The sequence below is a fragment of the Heteronotia binoei genome, chromosome 3, assembly GCF_032191835.1.
Source record: "Heteronotia binoei isolate CCM8104 ecotype False Entrance Well chromosome 3, APGP_CSIRO_Hbin_v1, whole genome shotgun sequence".
Classification (NCBI taxonomy): Eukaryota; Metazoa; Chordata; class Lepidosauria; order Squamata; family Gekkonidae; genus Heteronotia; species Heteronotia binoei.
In genome coordinates this window covers 41,957,550-41,982,880 of record NC_083225.1, presented here as the reverse complement: position 1 = coordinate 41,982,880, position 25,331 = coordinate 41,957,550, and the positions used below count along the sequence as shown (strand labels likewise).

Here is a 25,331-nt window from a genome sequence, read left to right as displayed (position 1 = left end):
AGAGGAGGTGGTTTACCATTGCCTTCCTCTGCAAAGTCTTCCTTGGCAGTCCCTCTTCCAAGCACATCCACAATGCTGTACTGGTGCTACTGCCAGCATGGTACTTGGTACAGCCACTCTCACTACCTATTGCATGGCAATGCCACTGTTATTGTGGAGCTCAGTGTCATTTTTAAGCATTTGTGTAACATGCAGTCATTGTTCAGCACTGACTGTCCCCCAGGGAATGATTTATAAAGTCAATCAAGCCTTCTACTGATTGGTTTTGTCTGACCAAAAGTAAAACAATTATACCATAAGAGGGGAGTGAGGGCAAAGCGATTGCATTATTCTGTACTGAGAGACCTCTCAAAAGGATAGACCAAACATGCATAGCAAAGTGAATGATAAAATAGTTAATAGACGTGATATGATGGATTGTAATGCCAGAACAGTAATGCAAGGGCCAGAGGAATGACACAGAGCACTCTCATCAGCCTAGGAGTCATCTGAAGCCCTTGAGAATAACACGATTTTGTTTAATAGCCAGTGAATGTGGATGTTGACAGATTGTTTGAAAACAGATAGCAGTTTGTGATTCATCCAGCTTAAAATAACGATCTGGCCACAGGAAGATGGGGGTGGGGGAGTATAAAAAAAAAACTTGGCATGGAGGAATATAGAGAGAGGGAGAGACTAGCTTTTTTTTTTTAAGTTAACTATATATATTTTCTTTCACTCAGCTCAACAAGTTACTGATTTTAAAAGGCAAGAGAAGAAATAATGGCCTATGTCAAATATACAATTACAATTGACATTTATGAGGCTACTATTGACGGCAAGCAACTATTTTTCTAGACAAGCAAAAAATTTTTTAAAAAGAGTTAATGTTCCTTCCCTATAGTGTAATTAAGGCAGTACCTCTGAAGGCAACAGCCTCTTCAGACCAACAGGAGGATAGATTGCATAGTTTTACGAGAAGGAGGTTACAATCCTAAACCAAGTGCCATGGAGGAAAGTTCTTTTGGGCTCAATTATACTGAAATCCAAGTAAAATATTCATAAAATCCAGGTGCCAACAGCTAAAATCCTACTTGTCTTCTAATTCTGTACCCTGACCTAAATGGCCCAGACTAGCCCAGACTCATCATATCTTGAAAGCTAAGTAGGGTTAGCTCTGGTTAGCACTTGAATGGGAGACCACTAAGGAATCCCAAGGTGGCTATGCAAAGGAAGGCAATGGCAAACCACCTCTGTTAGTCTCTTGCCTAGAAAACCCTTTAGGGTTGCCAAAAGTTGGCTGCAATTGGATGCACTTTATATACACAGAGAGAGAGAAACACACTAATTCTGCAGTCCAAGTCCAATTGCATTGTTCTTTGGATATCTTACGCCATATGACTGCACTGTTATTTTATTCTCTAAACTGCCTGGAGTCTCAACATGAAAGGTGGGCTTCAAACATAGCAAATAAAGTTCCTGATTCACTTTCCCACACGGGATCTAAAATATGAGCGCCTTGATCCTAAAGAGCCAGATAAGTACAGTGGAGCTAATTTAGGTGGGTAGGCATGCTGGTCTGCAGCAGAAGAACCAGATTCAACTACTGTAGCACCTTAAAGGCACAAACTTTCAAGACGAGGCTCCCTTCATAAGAAACATGTGTAAAATATTCCTCTCTTTAATTGCTGTGTACAGAAGAGGAGTGCTTTCAGACAAGGTCAATTAGGCACCTCAGTCATACGTCACCCTTCTAAAGTTCACTTTCTTCAAAGCCTCTCTAGGAGTTCTTCAGAGCATCACCCCTCTGCCCTTTTCTTTATTGTCTTTTTTGCTTTCTCCCACAGATAGCACACTTGGGCGATACTATCAGAATGCAAAGCTCCCTCGTGGGGGTTGTTGCCCTCCGTTTCAAATTTTATGCCCTCTGGCATACATATGCTGAACAAACAAAGCAAGAGTACTAAGCTCTTCAAGGTAAAGCAGAACTTATTGCCTGATAAGTGTTCCCAGATCACCGAGTTTCCAAAACTCTCCGTGCTGAAATCTTTTCACAATTAGTTTCAAGTTACAAAAATTCAGATCTCACTAGCCAAAAGTCTACACTTACAATGGTCTAGCTTATAACATTCCAGTGGCCATCATAGAAATCACAGTGGCTGCATATACACTATAAGTGGATTCCACAGAAATGAAGCCTTGGTGCCAGTGTTATTGGTTCACATGCTTTCAAAGTAATTACGTGAGATCACCATGTTTCTGACTCTGGATGTATGCACTATTAAGAGGGGAGAAAAAAGGGGTCATTATGTAGAAAAATAGGCGGTGGGGCTCAGTAGCATTACTCATTAGCATATCCCCCCAGCCAAAAGCAACCCGATGTAAGAAAGACGAACCCTGGGCGAGCAAACCCTGCTTGGGCTGGCTACAGAGATCCAGCCAGCCCAAGCAGACCTTGCTCACCTGAGGCTGTCCTGGCCCCCCCCCCCCCCCCGGTCAAAAGGCCAGCGAGCTACCCACTGCCCAAAATCACATAAGAAGTGGAGAAAGGAAGGCATGAGTTTCTCCAGGGGTTAATGAGGGCTGCTGGGGGCATGACAAAGCCCCTGGTGCCTGGCTGGCTGCCTGCTCTCCTAATCCAGGGATTGTTATGTAGCTGCACCTACTATTCAGTGGGCAAGGTAGTGGGGAGGAAGAGGGGGAACCCTTAGAAAGGTTCAGGAGCTGCATTCCTGTGAACTCCTGCTGAAACTGAGGGCTGGTTATTAGGGAAAATTTATTTTATGAGTCCCTGGACAGGGATTGCTAGTCAGACTTGATTGGTAGGTAATTAATATCACTTGGTATTCACAGCTTCACCCAATGCATATTTAAAGAAACTCCCTCTTGGGAAGCAGATCAATGAAACTTTAAAGTAAATGGGCATAGAACTGTAGCCTTTATTTCTAAGGTAAGACCGAAATTACACATGCATTTTTAAGCACTTCCACGAAGAACCATTCCCTCTTTCAGTTAATGTGCATTGCCACCATTTACAAGCTATTTCCTCCCCTAGTTTTAGATCACCCACCTTCTTCACCCTGTTTGACAAGAGGCATTTCCTCGCCTGCCTATCCTGGCCCACTCAGATGCAATCCTATATGGACAGTGAAAGTCTTGCAGTATATATCACCCTACCCACCAGTCCTGTTGTCATTTTCTCCAGCATCTCTCCACTCCCTGGACTTTGGTGAAGCAAACAAATCCAGGCGAAAACCAAATCAATCCCATACAGTCTGTTTTTGTCCTCACGGGTAAAACTGACATGGGTAAGGGAAAATGTTAACTATTTTACTCTTGGGGGATTTTTCTTTCAAATGGGTATACATATGTCTCCCAAACTGAGGAGACATTCTTAAAACTGAAAAAGATCCCACTTGTCAGTTCCTCCAGAGCCTGAGGCATTAGTGAAACTAATAAGGCTTTCCCCAACCTTGTAAGTTTTACAAGATGGGGAAAGAAATAGTTGTGCAACAGATGCTCACAGCCTCAGGAAAAACAGGAAGAATCAGATAAGGGTCCATTATGTGTTTAAGAGAGAACACATCTGCTCACAGGTGACTCAGTCAACCTTTCTCCTTGGCTTTCCATTGATTCAAAAGCTAGATACAAGTTTATTCCTGTGTTTTGCACATGTACTCCATCAGCAGAGCCAACTACAAAACGTCAGGGAATGAGTTTGTGCATAATTCTGGGTGCTTTCACAAAGCAACTGTTTGCAAGTGAATTTTGTTGTTCTTACACAATAAAAATCCAGTTGCAAAGTGCATTATTTAGTGTGTGTGAATGCATCCACTAATCGTAACTCCAACATTTCAGGCAGAAGCTCTGTTTAACTAGTTCCTTTTTAATCTGCACAGCCAATCAGATTTCCAGAGGCCAATCAAAAGCAGTGCTGGGCAAAATACACCCCCCCCCCCAACGCCACTTTCTACTTTCCACTTTCTAAAAACACTTGGTGGGCAGTAGGAAAGATGTTGATGGGTGCCTTGACAAAGAGCAGGGGTGGCCAACGGTAGCTCTCCAGATGTTTTTTGCCTACAACTCCCATCAGCCCCAGCCAGCATGGCCAATGGCTGGGGCTGATGGGAGTTGTAGGCAAAAAACATCTGGAGAGCTACCGTTGACCACCGCTGGCATAGAGCTTTTGAATACCCTTGACCTAGAGCTTGATTTGAGAGAACTGTTGATTTCTTTGCTGAGAAAAAGAGAAAGCACCAAGTAGGAGGTAGAGAAGAGGAAGAAGAGAACTTGCATGTCTACAGTTCAGCCTTCCTTTTCTTCTCTTTTGGGATCCTGTTTAGGATCTGGATTTTTTCCCCCAGAATACTGTTTCTGAAGAGTGCTGGAGATCTGTATTTACAAAGGTTTGTGTCTCCAAAGTACAACTGGTTGTAAGCATATTTCATGCTTATTGTAGATTGTTATGTTGAAAAATGTACTATATTGGATATTTTTCTTGGATCAATTGCATAATTGCCTGACAAGACACAAGGGAGCTGTCATTTCTTAAATTTAATCATCCCTAATTCTCCATTTGGAAAAACTTAGGAAAGGAGGGTTTTTTTAGCCAGATTCTGCTGGGTTACAAAAGTGCTATTGAACTGAAGCTGAGTAAACATGTATAGAATAATACTGCATGAATCTCAGAGTGTTCTCCAAGAATCCCATAAGTGCTATGAACTAACTTGGCTAAACATGATGCTTCTGCAAACCAGCCTTAGCAACCCTGACTGGCTAGAAACATCCCAGAAAAGAAGCTGCGGTTCTCAAAATTCGGTTCACACTTTACAAATAAAGCTTCGTGGGTCTTTGTAATCTAATAAGTAAGAAAGTTATGCTTCCAAATTGGGCAGGAAACAGCAGAGTAAACTGGCGCGATACCTAAATGGGTATTCTTTGCTGAAATATCGTTTAATATATATTTTCTACAGGATGTCTCCCTTTAAAATAGCAAAACAAACACTAGGGTATTACACAATAGCAGGGGTGGAACTCTAGCAGGAGCTCCTTTGCATATTAGGCCATACACCCCTGATGTAAGCCAATCCTCCAAGAGCTTATGAGGCTCTTTTTTGTAAGCTCTTGGACAACTGGCTACATTGGGGTGTGTGGCCTAATATGCAAAGGAGCTCCTGCTAGAATTCCATCCCTGCACAATAGTAATATACAAAAATAAGCATCTACGCAGCTTCATCTCAATGTATATGGTGACAATTCACAGTCTTGTCCTGAAAAATAGTCCTGGGGTCCATTACATCGCTTCCTCTCTAGTCAACTCTATAGAAAATGTTGCGAAAGGACTAGCTCAGGCAGCATTGGGGAAGAGCCTGTCTTCTTGAAAACAGCCATGAAGCCGATAGGGAGGGGTCACTGCCAGGATGAGTGCTTGCTTGTAGCCAGGGCTTTTTTGGAGCAGGAATGCACAGAACACAGTTCTGGCTGGCTTGGCGCTAGGGGTTGTGGCTGAATATGCAAATTAGTTCCTTTTGGGCTTTTTCTACAAAAAAAAAAGCACTGGTGATATCAGAGGTGTGGTCTAGGGTTGCCAGGTCCAATTCAAAAAATTTCTGGGGACTTTGGGGGGTGGGGCCAGAAGCAAGGATGTGACAAGCACAATTGAGCTACAAAGGGAGTTCTGGCCATCACATTTAAAGGGACTGCACGCCTTTTAAATGCCTTCTTTCCACTGGAAATAATGAAGGATAGGGGCACCTTCTTTGGGGGCTCATAGAATTGGACCCCAGTCCAATCCTTTTGAAACTTGGAGGTGTTTTGAGGAGAGGCATCAGATGCTATGCTGCAAATTTGGTGCCTCTACCTCAAAAAACAGTCCCTCAGAGCCCCGAGTACTCACAAATCAATTCTCCATTATACTATATGGAAATCCATCTCCATAGGGAATATTGGAGTGCCCAGCAGACATTTCCTTCCCCCCTCCCCACTTTCTGTTGACCCTGAAGCAGGTAAAGGGCCTCCAGACCAGGGGATCCCATGCCCCCACCTAGGGATTGGCAACCCTAGTGTGGCCATATATACAAATGAGTTCTTGCTAGGCTATCTATCAGTGGGCTATCAGTGGGGTGAGGACAGTCGTAGTGTTTCTGGGGCCCTGTGCACAAGTCCAGGATGGGACCCAAAGTCACTGCTCCCCACTGAGGCCACACTCCCTTCCCCACCAGGCCCAAGCAAGGGGTGGCCTTCATTCTCTGTGAGGCAAGGAGGAGCTGCCACCAGAAGCCAGCTAACTGAGCCCCAGACAGGGTGGGAACAAGTGGCCACTGTGATGAGCCTACTGCCCATGCTATAGATAAGGCAGCAGCAGTGGGAGAAACCTGCTGTTTTTCTTTCTCCCTCTGCTGGGAGGTTGCCTACCCCTCTTGCGCACTGGCTTAGACCACCCCTGACTTGGGACAGTTACTTTCTTAACCTAACCTACCACCATTGAGTTGAATCAAAATAAATTGGAGGAGGAGCATGAATCATGCACTCTGAACTCCTTGCTGGAAGAGTGGTATAAAAGTGTGATAGGTAGCCTTTGTGCTTTCCTTTCAAACTCTCAGTCAGAGAAAAACTTCCCCAAAGACCCCCAGACAGAGTCAATATGAATGGAACAAGGCCCAACATTTTCAGTGCATCTGGGAAATCTGTTGCAATGATAAATGCTATCAGAGACGAAGGAGAAAGGAAAAAAGAAGAAGAAGGGAAAGAAGTAGAAGAAATAAGGTGCAATCTATCAGAATTTTTTTTGTTGCTGCTGTTCCCAAGGTCAACCGATCATTATAACAGTGCATAATGAGGCACAGATGAAGCTCTGGAGACGCATTCTTCTGAACACAATTCAAAACAAATAAACGCATAAATTCACTTGAAGTCAAAGTACATTAACAAGGCAATGCCATTAAGGGAGACGAAGCTCCCTGACAGCGTTGCCATATTATGTGAGAGACCAGGAGGGCGATCCAAGGCTAGCAACACATTTGTCTTGCTGTCTTTGCCAAGTAGCCAGATGCTCCAGTTATATAAAAGCACCCAGAGGTTGGCACGCAAATTTTGCTATGGCTATTTACAGTTGAAAATTAGGTGGCTCAATTCTAATTTAGGAAAAGTCATCTCTGGCCCACACTACTGCCAGTTTGAATAAGGGTGGCTTTTGTTTCTTTTAATGGAATGCCTATCGTATCTTTTGCTCTTTGCAAAAAAGGAAAGAAGGTTTAGCTTTGTTGGGAGTGCTGTGGAGGATGTTACAGTTCAACATTGCATAGAGCTTGGTTTTCAAAGCAGATGTGGTATAGATGGCATGTTTTCATTAGTAGAAGCCCCCAAGAGTTTCTCTAGTCCACCTTCTCCTGCTACCTGGAAGATTTTCTGATAGGACCTGAGTAAAAAACTGGCTGATTCCCTAGACCTGGTTGTCTGGAGATAGGGAGGAAATAGATTAGAATAAACCCCAGTTAATGACTTGGTCGCAAGGACTATAATCAAAGGGGATTTACCCTCATCTTACACAGTTCTTGGTGGTGGTTGTTTTAAGTATATTGAAGTCTGAGACTGGACTGGGTGTCTGTCTAATGGAGATTAGTGGAATTCTAGCAGGAGAGAGCCTTGTAAGCTCTTGGAGGATTGACTACATCAGGGGTGTGTGGCCTAATATGCAAAGGAGCTCCTGCTAGAATTCCATCCCTGAATGGAGTACTCCTAAACAGACTTATACCCTGCAAAGCCCACTGAGTTCAATGGACTTTGAAGCATGTAACTCTACTTAGGATTGTACTGTTAGTGTGGCTAAATTATTCTTGCAAGAATTATGTTTTCCAATCATTTTCTAAGCCTAGGCAATTTGCCATCCATTCAGTTTTGTGGTGTCTCATTTCTCTGGGCTATTGCCTCCTCATCACTCCTGAAGTCAAGATCAGTGTGATCTCCAGGGAGACAGTGCTGCTGTTCGCAGGCCAGTCTGCCCCAGCCAATGGAAAGACAGGTTTGATTGAAGCCAGATCTGCTCACATAGATCTCTGAACTTAAGATCTGAGAAATGCCTACCAGCTAGCCCTGTTCCTTCTGATGTGCTTGTTGAGCATCTAGCAAGCTGGTTGATGTTGAATGTAGTGCTGATAATTTCTGCTCTCTGCTGTTTGAGTAAAACTGGTAATGAGGTTGACCTTGGATGATGGTAGATGTGTTCATAAGAGAATTTGCCCTTCTTGTGTTGTTTAGCATGGGTATGGGATTCTAGAGGAAAAGGTAGCACAGAATTAAGATGCAGACTTAAAAGCTGTAATGTTTTATATGAGCAGTGTTTATGGGAAGGTGGGGCAAAAATATGCTAGGTCCATTATGCTTGAAAGACATACAATAAGCAACTATCCTCAGCTATAATATTTTAAAAGTTACAGTCTGTGGAAAATGGGTTTCAGCCTTAATAGCTGTTTGCTACCAGCCAGTCAGACAAAGCATAGCTGACTTGTTGGAATATTCTGTTGTTGTTGTTGTTGTTTTAAATGTTGATATATATTTTTTTAAAATTGTGCTTTCTGATTGTACTATAAGCCACCTTGAGCTGCTTAGGAAATATTTTAAATTATAGAAAACAAAGTAAATAAATAGGAAATTAAGATATTTTCCCACCCTGATAAAGAGAACAGCATATATTTTTAAAGAAAATATTAACTGAAAAATACAAGTATAGAATGTATAACATATAAAGCAGGGCTTTTTTGTAGCAGGAACTCCTTTGCATATTAGGCCACACACCCCTGATGTCGCCAATCCTCCAAGAGCTTACCGTAGGCCCTGTAAGAAGAGCCCTGTAAGCTCTTGGAGGATTGGCTACTTAAGGGGCGTGTGCAAAGAAGTTCCTGCTACAAAAAAAGCCCTGGTATAAAGTATAGAATGTATTCAATGAAATTTTGCACTGGATGGAACATATGAAAATCATTACTCTGTTATCTAAGTTTGCGGAGGGGAGGTGATATGGTATAGCCTGATCTCGACAGATTTTGGAAGCTAAGCAGGGTCAGTTGTTAGATGGGAGACCACCAAGGAAGGCAATGTTCAAAGGAAGGCCATGGCAACCCACCTCTGCTTTTTCACTTGCCTTGAAAGCCACTTGCTGGGGTCGCCATAAGTTGGTTGCAACTTGACAGCATATTACATGTGCACATATGTAAGTTTTATATTTCTGTTTGTTGTTTTTCTACATTTGTAATAAAATAATTTTACAAAAATGGTTAAAATTATAATTGTATATGCAGTTTTATCTTAATGGAATTTAAGTATCTAATTGTGCGTCGGGCTGTAGTAGTTGTTGTTTGCATTTCAATGCAATCTGTTCCTCTATGGACATCTCTAGTACTGGTAAGAACTGGAAATAATTTTCAGTCCATACAAACTACTGTATCAAATAAACTTCCCATTAGCAATGTTACTGAATTTTCAAACACTTTGGGTTGGATCTCACAATCCAACCCACTTTTTTGACTTGAAAATTGCAGCTCCTGACATGGGTTTCCCAACTGTAGTAGTAAAATTCAACTTAACTACTAGTGCCAAAACTGACTCCTGGTTTTGTGTCAGTTGTATAAAAATGGCGTTCAAATGATGCAAAAGAAATGAACAAATCATCAAAAAATAGGCATTAAAAAGGCTTGGAACAGCAACATTTGAAAACAAAAAGAAATAAGGACATATTTGTGCCTCTGTACTTCCTATTAATATCTAGAATGTTGAGGTTTTTCTTTTTTTTACTAAAATAGTGATGATCTGAATTAGTAAAATTAACATCTGCAACTGAAATAGTCACTGATGGATTATTTTAATAATGTTTTTTATTGGTCTCTGCAGTAATAACGTTCTTTTTAAAAAAATCAAATAATATAGCCTGGGGGCAAATTAGATTATTTCACACGGGACACCAAAAATAGTAAGAGAAATGGGTGAAATTCTTACAAATGTGAGTTTTTTTAAATATATATTTTTTTCCCAAAGATGGGAAAGCAAAAAGGCACACAAATGTAGAAAGCAGTAAAGCAGCCATATTGACCTCTTGTAGCAAAACCAACAAAAAGTCCCCAGGGCTGAGTCACATTCGTGGAGGCCTTCATGTGAATGTTTCATGAAGCGCCATTCATGCCTAGAAACTGAACTTCCATATGTGAACTTTATGCATGGATTCAATGGTTTGTCCAGTGAAGAGAGCTCCTTTATGGGAACACTTGTACACCCGATGGTTCAGCTCATGGTCTGTCTGCCAGCTGAAAACAGCAAGCCAATTTTTCATATTTATGCATTTAAATGGTACATTATAGTGTAACTGGCAATATTTAACAGAAATGCATTTCCAGCCCAGTGGTTGTTTTCTCTCCCCTCCAGACCTGTTGTTGCTGCACACTGGAAACAATAAAGAGTGATCAAATCGATTAGTCAGTCAATGAATATTAACACGGCATTTTTTTTAAAGTCTTACCCTTTGGTAAGCTTGTGTTTTCAAAGTTACTTTGTGCATGAGCATTGTTGCACAGCCTGATGACAGGCATAATTTCCTCCTTTGTAGCAGAAAAGGTGTTGGACAGCTGTGCAAGGTGAATGACAGACAGGTGAACAGATTGGACATCTGGCTCATGGGTAATTGCAACTGTCAAACACAATATCTAATGTGTTTGCTGCAAAGTTCGCAGCATGCCTCCTCCTTTAGAGACTGTTTTGATCACACACACAGCAATGGATTCAGTTAAAACCCTGGCAGGAAGAGATAAGTTCTCGAAAACAGTGTCCTGTCACTAACCAGACTTTGAAACAGAGCCAGATTAACAATTAGGCCAAGTAGGCACTGACCTATGGGTCCCCACGCCTTTAGGGGCCCCGGGCCAGCTTTCCCACCCTGGTTTCCCCCCTGTCTGCAGCCCTTCCAGCCTGCACATACAGCCAGCAACTGAGCTGCTCTTTGCCCAACTTGCCTGGTATGGCTGCTGCTGGCATTGTCGCCAAGTTTGCCTCTCTATGCAGCTTAGTAAAAGGGGTTTTTAAGAAGGTGCCTGAAGGCTGCAGCAGGGGCCATGGGTGGAGGAGAGGGCACTCAGACATAATTTGCAAGCCCCCCCCCCCCAAGATTTTGACTGCCTAGGGGCCTCCACAGGGTTTAATCAGGCACAGCTTTGAACATTTCTTTCATCCTAAGAAGTCTTCCTCCAACTTCAGTGGCTTTTCTGCTAGAGGAAGTCTCCTTAAACTGGAGGAACTTCCTCTAACCTATGGTAGGCTATTGCTTAAAGTTTCAGAATGCTTGAGGTGTAGCTGTGAGATCAGAAAGTCCCAAGACATTCATGTGCAGGTTAAGTGTGACCGAGGCCTTAATTGTTCAGGTGTCACACAATTCTTTGTTGCTCTTGGAATAAATACTGTATATCGTTACCAGAGTAGAAAAATACTTAAGAACAAATATCCTACTGGACCCAGCTCAAAGCAGTGATGCTTCAATGATACCATCTTATACATTCAGGCTCTGTTTCATTTATGAAATAACATAAACAGACTGTCTTGGTATCAGACTTGCATCCCAGACCTGGCCCTCCGACATCACCAGGACTAACAGTTCTCGTTCACTTTCTCCCCCATGCACAGACCATGCCCAGGAGAAATCTCAAAATTTATGCTTTAAAAAGGATATGCAAAAGATACAACTGAAGAGAATATTGAGGAGGAGCAGAAAAGGAGAAAAAGGCAGTTTGTCTGGTGGTGGGAAATGGTGGTGACCCCATAAACCAGCCTGAGCGTAAAAAGAAAAAACTCAAAGAAACAGTACAAGATGAGAAAATGTGGAGAGAGCTGGCCCATGGAATCGCCAAGAGTCAGACGTGACTGAATGGTTAACAACAACAACATAGGAGCTTCCAAGGCAAGAGATGTTCAGAGGCGGTTTGCCATTGCCTGCCTCTGCATAGCAACCTGGGACTTCCTCAGTGGTCTCCCATCCAAGCACTATGTAATATTGTCCCTGTTTAGCTTCCAAGAAAATTTCCAGTCCCCACTTGATTTACCAGTTCTTCATTGGGAAATTTGTGGAAATCTGGGGGGGGGGGGGGCAGTGCCTGGAGGGACCACAGGTTGGGGAGGAGAGGGAGATCAGTGGGGATATGATGTCACTGAGCCTGCCTTCCAAAGCTGCCATTTCCTCCAAAGGAACAGATCTCTGTAGTCTGAATATCAATTGTAATCCTGGGAGAATTCCAGGCCCCACCCTGAAGTGGATAACCCTTCCTGCTAGGGAAAGTCTGCATCTGGGGGCACCCTGCTGAGCTCATAAATTCCAGACCTAGGATTTATGCCCCATAATCTCTATGACAGTGCCCTGTTCACACATGAATATATTCCCCTACATATTATCATTGAACTGAAATGCCATAATTAGCCAGGTATATTTAGGGCTATACATATAAGTGGACAATCATTTTCCTCCTTTTCCTCTTCTTTTCTCTTCATCCCTTCATCTTTGCTGCAATTACCTTTGCTTTCTGGTTCACTGATGATTTGCAACAAGATTAATAGGTGTATTTAGAACAAAAACCTGGCATTAATTTCCCAGTGACTCCAGACGGCATCTCTTCCTTCTTGCATGCCTGCAGTGTATTCCCTGACTCCACTACCCACCTTGCAATCTGAATTAAGCAACTGTACACTACCTTTGCAAACTCTCTCAATACTTAGCTCCCATTGCCAACTTCAGTGCTTATTTGCATCTTGATAATAATACCATTTTACCCTTGCCACAGATCATCTAGGAAACATGGTTCCTCAAGCGATTACCAAATTGCAATATATTAGATTTAATTTTTGCTCATTTAAAATGCTAAGAAAAGTTAGAGGAATAACAGTGTCCATTGCATCAAACATTTTGTACAAAGCCTTGATTGACATATGGTGCTACAAGCTTTAGACTACAAAAAATTAAGATACTCAGTCCAACAGAACCTGGAAAAAGCCATGGTTGAATAGAAGAGCCTTTGCTTTGCATGCAGAAGGTCCCAGCATCTCCAGTTAAAAGGGTCAGGTAGCAGGTGATGTGAAAGACCTCTCTTCCTGAGATTCTGGAGAGCCACTACCAGTCTGAGTGGACAGTACTGACCTTGATGGACCAGGGGTCTGATTCAGAAAAAGGCAGCTTCATGGGTTCATATATTCAATTTACTCCCCCACCCCATACCTTACTACAGGACCCAGGACGAGCTATAAGTAATTTTATTTTAAATGTGCAGAAAACATCTAAATTTAACAGAAGCAAGACATGATTGGGGAAAACGACTTCAAAAACTTTAATAGTAATAAAAAAGATTTTAAAAATGGTGCGGTTGTATAGTGACTTATATAACAATGTGAATTTTAAAATGGAAAAAAACAAGACGCATTTCTGCTACCAGCAGTGACCAGCTAAGGTTATGCTAACCAAGCATTAGCCTGTGTTTATTTAGAAGAGAAAATATGACATTTGTTCTTATAATCAATACAACTAAAGCCCTGATCCTTAACATTTGCCCTGATGTATTTAGCGGTAATAGCAAGACAATATTAACTTAGAGAGAAGGGTGAGATTGAATTTCATTCGCTTCATGCCTCTGTTGTGAAAACCAAAAACCAACCCATGAGCCTTTATTTTTGCACCATTTCCCATATTATATGCTGCTTCTCCAGAAACCTGCTCAAGGCAGCTCACAAATTATAAACAATGTAACAAAGTAATAAAAAGAACAACAGCATAAGAATTATCAGTAGTAAGCTATGATGGCCCCATCCGCTTTCCTCCCTCAAAGGCAAGATTTGCCCTCTGTTTTCTTTTATTGACTGAGCCATTCTAGTAATGGGTTTTCTTTTTTGCTGAAGAACTCTGGCTGTTCCACCCTGTCACAGTAGGATATTTTGGTTGTGGGCTCAGCCCAGGAACCTTAAGAAAGGATCAGGAGCCTGCTTAAATGGCACTTGAGGCATTTTGAAATTCAAAAATAACAAAATATTTTATTTATCATAGAGGGGAAACATCAGGGGTTGAAATTTCTGAGGCAAAAGCAGTACATGCACATACTTTGGTTCTTATGTTATCAGACTACTGAGAGTTTCAAGCTTTTCACAGTGACTTAAACCTTTATGTTGAGAGGCTTTTGTTCCAGTGTTTTCCTCAAACCCTCCAGTACATTTTCCTTGAGTATTCTCTTTTGGTTTCCAAAAAGCTAGTACACTCTTTCCAATTCCCAAACCCCTTCTCTTGAAACACCAGTACTCATCTCATCTTGAATTTTAACTGATGCTTAAGGTCTTTAAAGGCAGTTTCTAACCATACCAGACCAGGGATCTCTGCACTCTTCAGAGCTAACTCCCTTTTTTACCTGGTAGGGAATTTTCTTCTCTCTCTAGATGATCTATCCCCTTTCCTTGGCCTGAATGGGAGTCTTTGCCTACTTCCCAATTTTCCTTGCCAACTTTCCCCCAGTTCTCCTGTCAGTGTTAAACTGCTCTCAGTCAGGGCTGCATTCTGAAACTGTCATTCCTCGACTCTTCTCAGCTAGGGCTGAAATTGGACTGAATCCTCCTCAGCATTCAGTTCAGAACTCTTTCTCTGTTCATCTGATGCTAGCCAATCAGATTGCTTGGAGCAGCCTGTAACTCAAGACTCTGTTTCTTCAGGTATTTGTACTGCACTTAAAAATTAATTATTTATTTATATTTATTTATTTTAGTAAATTTCTATTCCGCCCATTCCCCGTAGGGCTCAGGGCGGAGTACAACATATAATAAAACAATAAATACAATAAAAACATTTTAAAACAGACAACAGCACTCAGATTACCACGACATCACACATTGCCCAGCCTAGCCATCTCACACCATATCTTATAGGGATGGCAGTTTTTATTCCAGTTCCTAGCACAGATGACAGTGCTGGCCGGGGAGGCCAACCAGATCAAAAGTGCAGACCATCACATAAGCAAACCATAAAAACAAGGTTTTAAAAAACAGAACTCATGCTGAATTTTTCACATACAAATTTACACATTTTCAGTATTTGTGTGTCAGTTGCAAATGAATGGCATATAAATATGAAACAGACTATAAATTGTATAAAAATAGCATAAAGGGAGAAACAGAATCACCACAGACAGCAATGAAAATGAGGCAGGCTGAAAGGAAGGAATATGACAACATGCGGAAACAAACAGAAATGAAAAAGGTCAGACTGGTTTATCCACACTTGGAGATGTGTGAAAAACCCTTGAGGGAAAATTTCTCTTGAAATTTCTACATGTTTCACCTGAACTGAACCCTCTGAGTTATTTTTTAAATTCCATTTCAACCCAGTTGCTAGGTTTTTTTATGGGGTGAAGCTCTGTGTCCACAGTAACATTCTGAGGTGGTAGCAAAGTAACTAATCGAGTTTTTCTTAGCATAGGAACAGGGCCAGTGCTAGGCTTTCTGCCGCCCTAGGCAAATCATCCGCTAGCGCCCCCCCCCCCCACCATTATTAAAAAATATAGGGACATTGAAGAGCATCAAACTTGAAACTTTTCACATTTTTAATGTATTGATTTTTAATTTTAATGTTTTCAAAAAATGTGATGTTATAAAAGAAATGTGAGAATAAGTGCTTACCAGCTATGTCAGGAAGGAGGTGGTAGGATAGGATGAGTTGGGAGGCCAAGTCACACATTGGGAGAGGGGGGTGGCTTGGCTTTGTTGAGGGCAGCTTGGTGATGGGAGAGGACAAGGGGACAGCAGTCAGGAGCCAGAGTCATGCATCAGGGAGGGGGCACCCAGTGCTGCCCCCTAGGCCAGGTGGTACCCTAGACGACTGCCTACTTTGCCTACTCCCACGCACCAGCCCTGCATAGGAATGTAGTGATGGGGAAATTTTCCTATGTATAATTGTTAATGTCAAAGAGTTTCCGTCAATAGAAATGAGGTCACACTATGACTGTAACTGCCATACTGCCAATGAGACCTGACACCATTTGAAGCCTTTACCTCACTTAACCAAAGTACCCCCAAGTGTGCTGGGATTTTATTTCTAATTTGATAGCACCAAGTTGTTGGTGTGGAGATTGATTCAACATATCAGGCATGTCCAACTTCGAACAGGTCGTGATCTATTTTTTGCAGTTAAAAGTGCTTGAGATCTACCACCATGAAAATTAAGTTTCAAATTAGTTTCAAATTAGATTTTTTTGTTTAAAACAATTTATTATACTGTAATATATTGTAATGGCACATTATTATTTGTTATTAAAAATTAATACATATACATTACATTTTCTCCATCCCTCCCCCCTTTTGGTGACCCCCGGCAGTGTATTTTATTTAATTTGTTTAAAAAGGTAAAACTTTATCTACTAAAGAATCTTACTTCATTAAAAAAAATCAAAAAGAGAAGAAAAAACATAGGTTATAATTATAATCCATTTTAAGTCATTAACAAAAAAAACCCAAAAAAGATATATTCCAATAATCTTGCTTTTTTACTATAATCCATATTGTTTAATTGATTGACTTATTGAGGAAATTGTATTTTTGGCAAATTAATTGGGGAAGGGTAATTGATTGGGAGGGCTTTTATAATTAAGGAGCAAGTGGAGTTAATTATTCTAGCTAATGAATTAATGGGTAGGTTGTGGGGTGGGGTTTTTTTTAACTAAATAACTATTAGATACTATTGGCAGGTCAATTTAAATTGGGAATGGATAGATTGGCTAGAGAAGGAAGGGTAGGGGAGGGAGTACGGTGGTGAACTCAGCTTATTTCGCTGGGCTGAAGCTTTGGTGGACACCAGCAGGAGATGACTGGCCTGGAGATTCCAGTACTCCTGGGGAGGGGAAGGTATGACGGTGGGAACAGGAAGAATTATAAGGGAAGGAGGCCGAGACATGATAGAGCTCGACCCCCTTCCAGCCTGTGTCTCATCCCGACGGTGGCAGGTAGTGGGGTCAGGCTGAACTACTCGCCTCCATCACTGGTGTTATGCAATGCCAGGTGCATAAACAATAAGACCTTTATCCTTCGAGAGTTCCTGCTTGAGCAGGATGTGGACCTGGCATGCGTGACCGAGACTTGGGTGCGCGATGGGGAGACTATAGCTCTCTCCCAGATGGCCCACCCCAGGATACTCAGTCTTTCACCAGTCACGGACTAGCAGGTGGGGGGGAGGGGTGGCCCTATTCCTATGAGAGGCTTACTCCTTCCGGGCTCTCCCGGCCCCGGAGATCAAGGGCATTGAATGTGCTGGTCTGGCATGGGACGTTGGGGAGGGGTTGGCGATCTGACTGGTGTACCAACCGCCTAACGCACCAGCTGGCGCCTTACCATCCCTGATGGAGGCCGCAACAGGCTGGGCATTGGAGTACCCAAGGCTTTTGATCCTGGGTGACTTCAATGTCCATGCCGATGATGCGACCTCCAGTTAGGTGATGGACCTAGTGTCATCCATGGTGACTCTAGGACTCTCTCAAATTGTTACAATGCCCACTCACCAGGCACAAGTTAGACTTGGTCTTCGGGGTGGGAGTTTTAGTGGACGATATTACTGCTGAAGCAGTGCCATGATCGGACCACTATGCCCTCAAGGCTCGTGTGGATGTCTCTACAGGATCCCTGGCCTCCTGGCGATTCCTTGGATGACCTGATGGAGTCTTGGAATGACAGACTCTCCAGGGCCATTGATGAGATCGCACCTCAGCGTCCTCTGTGCCCTCGCCCAAGGCCGGCACCTTGGTATAACCAGGAGTTGCGGCAGCTGAAGCGAGGACTCAGACGACTAGAGAGGCCATGGCGGCGTACTCGAGACAAAGTAACGAGAAAATCTTATAGAGAGTTTATGAGGTCCTATGAGATGGCAGTCAAAGCCACAAAGAAAGCATTCCTGGAGGATGCTTCAGTCCTTGACCCCTACCAGTCTGGTTTCCACCCGGGCCATGGGACGGAGACGGTGCTGGTCGCCCTGGTGGATGATCTTCAGCGGCATCTGGATCAAGGCGGCTCGGCAGTGCTGATGTTGTTAGACCTATCGGCAGCGTTCGATACGGTCGACCATCGGCTCCTGGCGTGCCGCCTTGCCGACACAGGGATACAGGGGCTGGCCTTGCAATGGCTTTCCTCTTTCCTTGAGGGTCGGGGACAAAGGGTGGCGATTGGGGAGGAACTGTCCCGCAGACACACGCTTGATTGCGGAGTGCCTCAAGGGGCGGTACTTTCCCCGATGTTATTCAACATCTATATGCGCCCCCTTGCCCAGATTGCCCGAAGGTATGGGCTGGGTTGTCATCAATATGCTGATGACACCCAGCTCTATCTGCTCATGGACGGCCGGCCCGCCTGCGCCCCAGAAAATCTGGACCGGGCGCTACAGGCAGTGGCTAGGTGGCTTAGGCTGAGTGGGCTGAAGCTGAATCCAGCGAAGACAGAGGTCCTTTGCTTGGGTCGTTGCGGCCCGGGAAGGGAAATCCCCCTGCCAGTTTTTGACGGCGCGCCGTTGATAGCGGCGGGCAGGGTCAAGAGCTTGGGGGTACTATTGGAGCCCTCACTGACGATGGAGGCTCAGATAGCAGCCACTGCCAAGTCCGCATTTTTTCATCTTAGGCGGGCGAGGCAGTTGGCCCCCTTCCTGGAACGCGACGACCTAGCAACAGTGATTCATGCTACGGTCACCTCGAGGTTGGACTACTGTAATGCCCTCTACATGGGGCTACCCTTGTGCCGGACCCGGAAACTGCAGTTAGTGCAGAACGCCGCTGCCCGGCTGCTACTAGGGCTCCCAAGATGGGAGCACATACGGTCGGGGCTCCGGGACCTGCACTGGCTGCCAGTAATATTCCGAGTCCAGTACAAGGTGTTGGTCATTACCTTTAAAGCCCTATATGGCCTAGGACCTGCCTACCTTAGGGACCGTCTCTCTCCACATGTTCCCCAGAGAGTACTACGACCGGGTTCACAAAACCTGCTGGTAATCCCCGGGCCAAAGGAGGCCCGTCTAAAGGTCACCAGGGACCGGGCCTTCTCAATAACGGCACCTTACTGGTGGAACCAGCTGCCGGAGGAGGTGCGGGCCCTGCGGGACCTAGGGCAGTTCCGCAGGGCCTGTAAGACAGCCCTCTTCCGGCAGGCCTATAACATCTAACTGACAATGAGAACATCTTCTGGATGGAACAAAAATGCATCTACAGACCGCTGGTTTTATTCCTATTTTGTTTTATCAATTATGGTTTTAACTTATTTGTAAATGTTTTTAAACCAAATCTATGTAAATTATAATGTTGTAAGCCGCCCTGAGACACTTCGGTGAGAAGGGCGGGATATAAGTCCAGATATAAATAAATAAACATACTTTGCGGCCAAGATTGCGTCTGCAATTTCACGCCAGGCACAATTGTTCAATACAATTCGGACTCTTACAACGCTGCCACAAGGCAGACCAAATTCTAAGGAATTGGAGATCGGCTGTGAGGCCTTTGCGAATTTCTTTGCAGATAAGATCATATCGCTCTGCCACGACCTTCCCACCACATTAGAGACAGTATGTGAACTCGAGGCCCCGTGCCTGTCTTCTGGTTGTGTTCTGGATTGTTTCAGTACTCTCAGCCTAGAGGAAGTTGACAGGATCCTCTCGTCTGCACGCCCTACAACTTGTGATTTGGACCCTTGCCCCTCCTGGCTTATTAAAGCTTGCCAGAGGGAGCTCAGATATCCTGTACGGGATATCGTGAATAAATCCCTTATGGAAGGGCATTTTCCAGCACCTCTTAAAGAGGCGGTGGTCTGCCCTCTCCTGAAAAAATTGACACTAGATCTGGCCGAATTGGCACATTACTGGCCGGTCTCGAATTTACCCTTTTGGGGTAAAATTATTGAGAGGGCAGTGACGTTGCAGTTACAGAGCTTTCTGGAGGATACTTCCGTTCTTGATCCCCACCAGTCCGGCTTTCTCTGGGATGGAGACAGTGCTGGTTGCCCTTCAGCGGCACCTGGATCGAGGCGACTCAGCGGTACTGATGTTGTTAGACCTATCGGCAGTGTTCAATACGATCGGTTGCTGACTTGCCGTCTCGCCGACGCGGGGATTCAGGGGTTGGCCCTACAATGGCTTTTTTCTTTTTTTGAGGTCGGGGACAAAGGGTGGCGATTGGGGATGAACTGTCCCGGAGACACACGCTTGATTGCGGGGTGCCTCAGGGAGCAGTGCTTTCCCTGATGTTGTTCAACATCTACATGCACCCCTTTGCCCAGATTGCCCGGAGGTATGGGTTGGGTTGTCACCAGTATGCTGATGACACCCAGCTCTATCTACTAATGGACAGCCGCCCTGACTATGTCCCAAAAAATCTGGACCTGGCATTCCAAGCCGTGGCTGGATGGCTTCGGCTGAGTAGATTGAAACTAAATCCAGCGAAGACAGAGGTCCTTTGTTTGGGTTGGTGTGGTCCAGGAAGGGAAATTCCCCTATCGGCTTTTGACAGTGTGCACAGGGTCAAGAGCTTGGGGGTACTAATGGAACCTGCCCTGACAATGGAGGCCCAGATAGCAGCCACTGCTAAGTCTGCATTTTTTCATCTTAGATGGGTGAGGCAGTTGGCCCCTTTCCTAAAGCATGGCGACTTGGCAACAGTGATCTATGCAACGGTCACTTTGTGGTTGGACTACTGTAATGCCCTCTAAATGGGGCTGCCCCTGTGACGAACCCAGAAGTTGCAGCTAGTGCAGAATGCCACTGCCTGGCTGTTATTAGGGTTCCCCAGGTGGGAGGCCTGTCTGAAGTCAACTAGGGATAGGGCCTTTTCAATCACAGCTCCCTGCTGGTGGAACCAGCTACCGGAAGAGGTGAGGGCCTTGCGGAACCTTGGGCAGTTCCGCAAGGCCTGTAAGACGGTCCTCTTCCGGTTGGCATATAACTGACTGGTACCTAAAAACTGTGAAGTAATGGTTGTGAGAATAGCACCGAACTGTTAGATTGTTTTCTTGCTTTATCGTTTTAACTGTTGTAAATTATTCAGTGTATTTTAATATTTATTAACTTTATTGTTTTGAATTCTATGTTGTAAGCCGCCCTGAGCCTGCCTTAAATCGAATAAATCCATAAATAAAATAAAGTTTCCTTAGAGATTAACCATTGTAAAAAATCGCCAAATATCCTTTAACATTCCGTTGTTTTTCAAAATACTTTTGTACTTTGCCCATTCATTTTTAAACTTCTCTAAATCTTGTTCTTTTAAGATTCTTGTAAGCTTGTTCGTTTCACTCCAATACATAACTTTCAAAATTCACTCCCACATTTCTGGTATTTTGTCTTGTTTCCACATCTGCGCATATAATGTCCTTGCAGCTGAAAGCATATACCAAATTATCATTCTATCTTGTTTTAAAAATGTTTCCATTTGTAATCCCAACAAAAAAAGTCTGGTGCCTTCTTAATATTATATCCCAAAATTTTCGAAATCTCTTGCTGAATCATTTGCCAAAATTGTTTTGCCTTTTCACAAGTCCACCACATATGTTAGAAAGATCCTTCTTGTTTTTTACATTTCCAACATCTATCCGACACCTGATTGTTCATTTTTGCCAGTTTCTTAGGTGTCATATACCACCTATATAACATTTTAAAACAATTTTCCTTAATTTTATAACATGTAGATATTTACATAGAGTTCTTCCATAAATGTCCCCATGATTCTGTCCGTATTTCTTTATTTGTATTTATCGCCCATTTTATCATTTGTGATTTAACCACTTCATCTTCCATAGACCATTTTAGTAATAGTTTATGTCTTTGAAATCAGCTTTTCATTCTCCCCAAACAGCATTCTCTCCAGTTCTGTTTGTTCTTGTCTTATTCCATATTTCTTAATGTCCTGTTCAAGCAAACTCTTTATTTGTTGCAATTGAAACCAATTATATTCATACTGTATTTCCTCGGCCGATTTTAACTTTCTTTATAGCTGCTTGAGAATCTTTTCTAAGATCTTCAATTTCTTTTTTAATTTCTTTTGTAATTTCCTTTTTAACCTCTTCTGCACTGGACTCAATGTCTTTTTTTATTTCTTTCTTTATTTCTATTTTTGACTCCTTTATTATCTTTACCAATCTTGCTTCCATAGCATCCATTGCCTCCTGCCATTTGGCCATTTTTGCTTCTTCATCTTTCTTCTCAATCTGCCATGACCAATCTGCCATTTTGCTTGACCCAGCTCTCGTTCAAATCTGCTTTGTTGCTGATTTTTGCACAGACATCCCTATTTGCCCATTGCTTAAATAGGCTTTAAAGTTGAGCTCACAAATTCAGTTTTCAAATACACAGTCTTGTAGATTGGCTCATGCCCTTTTATATGAGCCCCAAATCGCCGTTCCCTGATGCCCCTAAGTCCAGATATTGATTTTAAAAAATTCTTATTCCTTCAAAATGGCATCCACGGCTTTTCTGTCCCTTTAAAAAAAATTTCTTTTTTCTCCAAAACTGCACCAAAGTTGATTCTGAACATATAATCCAATAGATTTCATCTTTTAATCGTAATATCTACCAGCTCCACTATTTTTAAAGTCCTGATTTCTTTTAATTAATTTTTAAAATTTTGACCTTCTTTTAATGGCCGCCAATACTTCTCTATGATTTAAAGTCCTAGAGAGGGCTGGGAGGCTTACTGTCTTCCCTTTTCTTAATGGCTTCTTTCTTCCCTTCTTGCCACGAAGTCTCGTTTTCAATGGTAAAGAAATCTCATGTTATTTCTATGACGCCACTTCCTGTGTCATCTTCACCAAGTCAGCAGTTCTCTTCAGAGGGGGTTGTCTGCTCTCGACCAATGTTCATATCACTTAGTTCTCCTGTAAAGTCAGTGAGAAATGCCAGATCACATAACCACTCCTCATCTTCCAACTCTGCTTTGTCATCTCCCCTCTCCTTTAAAAACCTTCTTATTTCATTCAGCAAATCACGAAATCTTTGCAGAAATTTGTGCCTACTTAGCCACCTTACATCTGTGTGCCAAATGATTTCCTGCTGCCCCTTCATCAAGAGTAAGTTTGAAAAGCTGTCTTTGAAGTGATCTTCCACGAACTGAATTTACAGTTTTGAAAGTGATGTCCATGGCAGTCTTTGTATTGAGTCTCTTGCTTGCCAAAACTTGGTGGTGAATGATGCAGTGATGAGAAAGGAAATCTGGAAAGTTGTCATGCTGTCTACAGAGGCCTATAAAACCATTAACCTCACCTGTCATTGCTCTTGCTCCATCAGTAGTGATGGGAACAAGTTTATGCAATGAAAGATTACACTTTGTCACAAAAGAAAGGAAAGTTGGAGTGAGAAAGCAACACAAACTGAAACATCCTCCAACAATTGTTCAGCTGTGTCTCCACACATCTTTTCTATTTGCCACACGACAATGTTTCTTGACAATTGTATATCTTGAACACCAGCTATGACCTCTTTCTTATTCTTAAATCCTTCAAAAAGATTGTCTGCTGCTTCAAGAAAACAATCTTTTACAAATTCTCCTTCATTGAAAGGTTTGCATTTCTTTGCGACCAGGTTGCTGACCTTGAAGGATGCCATGGTTGCATTGACCGAATGTGACCTTGGCTTCGCCATCAACTGTTGCTGTGCAGCGAATTTAGATTTAAGTTCTTTGAGCTTCAGTTTATGAATTTCACTTTTGGGTGGAAAATCAGCATCAAACTTATTGCTATGCAGAGCCTTGTAATGATGCTCCAGATTACCCTTTTTGGGCAAGAATATAGTGGCGTTACAAAGTAGACAATAACACTTGTCTTTCACCATGATGAAGTAGTCCATTTCCCATTCATCATGAAAGTGGTAGGTTTTGCTCTTCTTTGGAACACTCATCTTTGTTATATTGGGGTGGCTGGGATGCTAAGTTAACACTGGCTGAATTTGGTCCAAAACTGTCACTGTCCCAAAGTATTAAAGATCAACAGGAACTGAAGACCCCTGGATGATGCCAAAACCACACATGCAGTTCTAAAAGTAAAAATAAGAATTCATCATACTCGCACCAATAATCAAATACCATCACACCAAACAATCATAAAAAAAAATCCAAACACCTGTCCAGCAAACCATGAGACCAAGTGGGGCTGGTGATCTACCTCTGACCCCTCCGCGATCTACTGGTAGATTGTGATCTACCTGTTGGACATACCTGCAATATATCGTTGTTATTTGATTGATTTTACAAATGTCAATTTTTAAGACAAACAAAGCAAGAGTGATCAAATTAATGAATTTCTTTACTTTAACCAGATGTTATGATTTTTGTAAGCCACTATTCTGAAGATGGTGGAAGGGTGTACTTTACAATCAATAATAACTTTTTTTTAGCAGGAATGCACAGGGCTTTTATTGAGCAGGAATGCACAGGAATGCAGTTCCGGCTGGCTTGGCATCAGGGGGTGTGGCCCAATATGCAAACGAATCCCTGCTCGGCTTTTTCTTTAAAAAGCCCTATGTGAAACAATGGTTACATCAGGGGGTATAGCTTAACAAGAGGAAGAAGAAGATATTGGATTTATATCCTGCCCTATACTCTGAATCTCAGAGCGGTCACAATTTCCTTTACCTCCCCCTCCCCACAACTCACCCTGTGAGGTAGGTGGGGCTGAAAGAGCTCTTACAGTGGCTGCCCTTTCAAGGAGAACTCCTATGAGAGCTATGGCTGACCCAAGGCCATTCCAACAGATGCAAGCGGAGAAGTGGGGAATCAAACCCTGTTCTCCCAGATAAGAGGCTGTGCAATTAACTACACCAAACTGTCTGATTTGTCTTAATATGCAAATGAGTTCCTGCTAGGCTTTTTCTACGAAAAAAGCGCTGATTAATGAAATAAGTAGGAAACACTTGTTTGGCAGTGAAAGAATTCTGGAACTATGATAACGTCTTTTACATGTTTGTGGTGAGAGTCCTCTCACTGATTCTCAATAAAGTAGTGGGGAGGAGGAAAACATCAGAATGTCATGTCTTGGTTTTACCAGGAAGAGGCATCAGAAAACTCTAGGAAATTCCCAAAACTCTCTATGGCTTTACAATAGCAAAACTTTCTATGGCTTTACAATAGCACATCTTGACACCAGGTAAAACATGGAAGTGATGTCATGACACTGTCTGATGCTTCTCCTCCTTATGCCCAACCACTCCCAGAGATTGAGAGCAAAGGTTTAGCAACCCTAAACACTCTCTACACAAAGAGAAAAATTATACAGGAAACCTTTATCTACAGCAAGTGTTAGAGTGGCTATTAATAGTGGCAGATGAAAACAACAAGGTACATAAAATTTTAATCAGA

General features: G+C 42.8%; 1 protein-coding gene across 1 annotated transcript in view; it reads right to left on the bottom strand.

Moving 5' to 3' along the window:
• The window catches only part of ITGBL1 (integrin subunit beta like 1), a 258,588-nt gene that overhangs the window by 168,540 nt on the left and 64,717 nt on the right, over nucleotides 1-25,331 (bottom strand). The window lies entirely within an intron of this gene.